The following is a 4,827-nucleotide window of genomic DNA, read 5'->3' as shown; positions in this document are numbered from 1 at the left end:
TGGCAGCGTCTTTGGGAGCAGCCTGGGAGCTGTGTATAGTGAAGGTGTCAGAAGGGGAGACCCTGCCCTGCACTGCCCTCCCCTCCCCCGGCACCCTGGGAAGTGCGCCCTCATGCCCATGAGAGCCACTGGGCTCCCGTTTCCTTGGCGAGCGCAGCCAGCAGATGGGTCTCTGGTAACCCAAGGCCCTTGTTGAAAGGGTCCAAACCAATTGCTCCACCTGGCACTGGGGCTGGGGCTGACTCGGGTTTCAGCCACAGGCCTCTGGGGGCTTGTGAAGAAAAGTAGAGCTTAAGGGAAGCCAAAAGCTGAGAGCTAGGATTCTAGGAAGGGCCAGAGATTCAGAGGCTGGGGGACCCTGCAGCCAGGATGGGAGGAGAAAATAACTAGGACACTGGGGACCGCTCTGGCCCTAGCTCCAGGGCTCACAGACTTAATTCTCAGAAGCCCTAAAGGAACTCTGACAAGTGCACATGGACTTCTCGGCCTCTCCCACCTACTAGGCAGAACCCCCAGGTATAGCTCAGGGTCCTGACCACCTTTGGCACCTGCAATGCCAACCATGTGCCCCAGACAGCCCTCTCTTACCTGAGCTCTTTCTCCTTCCTCCCTAGAACACCAGTGTCCAAGGGAACTTACTGAGCCCCAAGGGTGGGAGTGGGGTGGAAAATACCGTTAAAGATACACCTTTCACTAGGTACTCCGTGGTACCCGTGTGTTACAAATCTATGCTGGCTTTCTCACTTTCCTCATTCCTGGGACAAAATATCCAGCGCTTGCAACTTAAAGGAGAGAAGGTTATTCTGGCTCAAGAATTTAGTCCACGGTCAGCCAGTTCCAGGGTCGAAACTCGAGGTGGAAGGTCCTGGCGTAGGACAGCTGCTCACCTCGCGGGGCTCAGGAAGCAGAGGGCGAAGGGAGGAGCTGGAGAGGGAGGTGCTGCTTCTGGGCACACCCCAGGACCCGCCTCCCCAGCCAGGCCGGTGGGGCTGTGGCCCACGCCCCTTCCAAAAGCCCAGTGAGCACAGAGCTCTTGGGGGACACCTGGAGGGTAACCCTCACACAATCTCTAGGACAGACCGAGGTTCTGGGGGCGGGGGCAGGCAACCCGTCAGAAGGCCCTGGCCGCTCGGCCCTCCTGCACCCGCCTCCAGGGCAGCCAAGGCTGCTGGGCCAGGGACAGCACCAACATGGTACCTGTCCACAGGACTGAGTTCCCTTCAGAGACAACGGGAGCCTCCTTCTTCAGCTCCTGTTCCCAACATCGGGCCAGGAAGAGGGGTTTTTGGAGAGCTTTGAGAAGTTTTTTTTCCCTAAAGATGGATGGAAAATGGAGCCAGGTATTTTTAAATGGGGGCCCCTAGGTGCAGTGTGGGAATCTCCCTCGCTGATCTCCTCACTGGGTTTCAGTACTCGCAGTCATAAACCCCTTCTACCCTAATCCAAAGATTTTTTTTTCAGTTCTTATTTATATTAGTGCATGTTTGCACGTAGAACACTTACGTTCTGCATGGATTGGTGCAGGGGCACAGCTCGTCCGTCCTCCGCCTGTCTGACCCCCGCCCCCACGCTTCCTTCCCGCGCCACGGGCCCTCTCCCACCTCCTGTCCCTTTCCCGTCTGAGAACCGGGCTGAGCTAACATGGATTTTGTATGTTTCAGGTCGTGCTTTCCCGCTCCTTAGAAAGCTGCCGGGATGCCGCGGAGTAGACTGTCTTCGGCCCCAGGAAGGACAACTAACTAGGATTGCCCTGAGCCGAAGGCGCTGAAGAGGAACAAGGAGCTCAAAGACATGGGGCCGACAGGGCCAGCCTGCCACAGGCCACCAGGCCTTGCCTTCCCCACACTGGGTGTCTCCAAAGGTAGCCAGCTGCGCTCCAGGTGTGCCTGCAACCGTAGGGCCACTGTGGGCCAGAGGGGACAGGCCCATGGGACAAATTCCACCTGCCTGCTGGAGTCTGACCCTGAGGCATTGCTCTGGAAGCCAAGGCTTGCTTGGAGGTGGCGGGGTGTGAGCCACAGCACACCACATTGTTTGCTCATTGCACTCTGCAGCCTCCTGCTTCAGTACCATCCAAAGAGTCAGGGGTGGTGGCACGTGCCTGGGGTCCTAGTCTTGTAGGAGGCTGAGGCAGGAGGATCACAAGTTCAAGCCCAGGCTGGGCAACTTCACAAGACCCTTCCTTAACATACAAAAATAAAAAGTAAAAAGTAAAAGGGGTGGGGTTGTAGCTCTGTGTGAAGTCGTGGGTTCAATCCCCAGCACTGCAAAAAGGAGAAAGGAAGAACCACTCAAAGAGCTCACAGGAAGGGCAGGTTCTTGGGCCCCACCTTGCCCTGCAGAGCAGAACCTGCACTCCAGGAAACCCCCTTTACCAACCTGGATTCAGTGAGCTGTCTCCAACCAGGCAGGGAGGCAGTGGGTGACTCACTCGGGACCCAACCCGACCCATGCAGCTCAACTGGGGTGTCTGCTCCAGTGTGTTACAAATGGGAGAGGAATCCCACAGGCTGCTGGGGCCGTCGTCCTGCAGGAGGCCGGGCTGAGAGGAGGCAGCTGTCCTTGGGGTGACTCCTGCGTGATCCTGGCTGTAGGCTGACCTCTGCTGGCCAGGAGGGGGTGCTTTGGCTGAAGGACTCGGGGTGCTGATCTTCCCTAGAAGGCCTAGGCAGAGAGAGGCTTTTACCAGAGCCAGGGAGAGGGCAAGAGGCTGGGAATAGAGTCTCTTAGGTTTGACACCATTGCTCAACTATCTGCCTGGCCCCCTCCACCTAAGCATTTGTAGGTGACAATTTTACTGCATTTCCTATAAGGCAGCACAGAAGAAAGAAGCAAATATAGAGAGTTGGATTTTGGGCTATTAATTTTTAAAGACTTTTTTTAGGGCATGACCCCCTGACAACCGACAGGGCCTCCCTCCTCATCAGCCGGGTTGCTCTCAAGAGCAGAGGGCTCTCCTGGTCACCCTGTGGGCTTGTCCCTGTCCCCTGGGTCCACAGCTGCAGCGCAGGCACTCCCAGGATGACAAAGGTGAGCGGTGCAGTTCTTCAAGGCTCTACAGCCGGTACGTGTGGGTTCACCGACCTTCACGATAAATACTGGTGTGCTTTGCGTTTCTAGAATTGAGATCCAGAGTCTGCTTCACAGAGTTTCCATTCTTCTGTCTCGTGACAGGGGAGGAACAGACGTGTGGCCGTGGCAGCAGAGTCTCAGAAGGGACAGGACGGGCAGAGCCTTGAAATCTGGGACAAGGAGGTTGGCGAGCTGCTGCAGGTGCATTCTGCACAGTCATCCAATACAGATAAGGGCTGGGGAGATGGCTCAGTGGGATAAGCACTTCCCTGGCAAGCGCAAGGGCCTGAGTTCAATCCCCGCTTCCACCAAAAAAAGAAAAAAGAAAAGGAAAAGCAACACGCATTAGTGGAGTGCTGTGTAAGGCAGGTACTGAGCCACATGCAGAGAAGACATGCTGGCCCCTGCCCTCCGGCGACTCTTGGCCTGGGGGGAAGCAGTGAAAAGTGGGACAAAGCAGGTGTGACCCCCTGTGAATTTGTCTGGAGTAGCTGGCTGCTCCCCTCGGGGTGCGGTCACCGTTACTGGCAATCTCATTCACTGAGCACGTGCAGTATTATCTGGGTCTCAAAATAATCCCAGAGGTCGGCTCTGTTGTTAGCCCTCATGTGACACATGAGAAAACCGAGTCCTGAGAATGATCAGGTAGCCCGAGATCAGATAGCTGGTGAGTGTGGGAAGTGTCACAGGAGCCCGGCTCATCCTGGCTCTAGAGTCCATGCTGGTGACCAGCTCCACCAGGTGACCAGTTCTGCCAGGTGACTAGTACCTCCATGTGACCAGCTCAACAGGTGGCCAGTTCCACCAGGTGACCAGTTCTACCAGGCGACCACTACCTCCAGGCAATCAGCTCCACCAGGTGACAACCTCCACAGGTGACAAGCTCCACCAGGTAACCAGTTCCACCGGGTGGCCAGTGCCACAAGATCACAAGCTCCACGGGTAACAAGGTCCTCCAAGTTCTTCCACTCTAACCTTGCTCCCGGAGCTCTTCGGCTCTGGATCAGCTTCTCACCCTCTTACAAGTCCTCCCCACCCACTCACCCACCCTGACCTGCTTCCCCCAAGTCTCACACAGTGTGCAGCACACACCCCTGTCAAACCCCACCAGCCACTGCCCCTGCTCCTCCTGCCCTCTTGGGACCCCCTCCCACCATCACCTTCCTCTGGGACCTGCGATCCATCACCTTCGCCTCACACCCTCCCCTTAGTCTCAAAATCCTACAAAGGCTCACCATTTCTAAGCAAATTCAAAGGAGACACAATAAAATACAAGCTGCTTTTCTCTGAGCCCAGCTCGGCCCTGAACCCATCACCCCTTCCTCCATTTTCTCTTTCTCTTCCAGGAGACAATTTTCCCTCATGTCCCCCACTTTCTCTGCTCCATCTTCAGCCCTTCCCCTGGCTTCTGCAACCTCAGCCTTGCCTGTTGCCTGGTCCATCACGCCTCCTCTTGCTGTGCCTCTGCCGTGTGGCAGCGGTGGGCTCCTCCTCCATGAGGGTCCCTGATGACTTAGTATGTAGGGAATCTCTTCTGCTTCTCTTTGAGCCTCCCAGCTGCTGCTCTTGGCTTCCTTTGTGAGCTTCTCTGCTACTTACCCTGTAAACGTGACAGTGTCCCCCTTGGCTACTTCTTTCCAGGGGGAACAACGCTACCTGTTTCCATCTCCTGGCCTCTGGTCACCTCCACCAGGGTGTCTGCAGGGCTCCTGCTGGCCACCTCCACCAAGTGTCTTCAGAGCCCCTCAGGCCCAC

Source organism: Octodon degus, unplaced genomic scaffold (genome assembly GCF_000260255.1).
Source record: "Octodon degus isolate 3935 unplaced genomic scaffold, OctDeg1.0 scaffold00102, whole genome shotgun sequence".
Lineage (NCBI taxonomy): Eukaryota > Metazoa > Chordata > Mammalia > Rodentia > Octodontidae > Octodon > Octodon degus.
Note: the sequence above shows the minus strand (reverse complement) of the source record.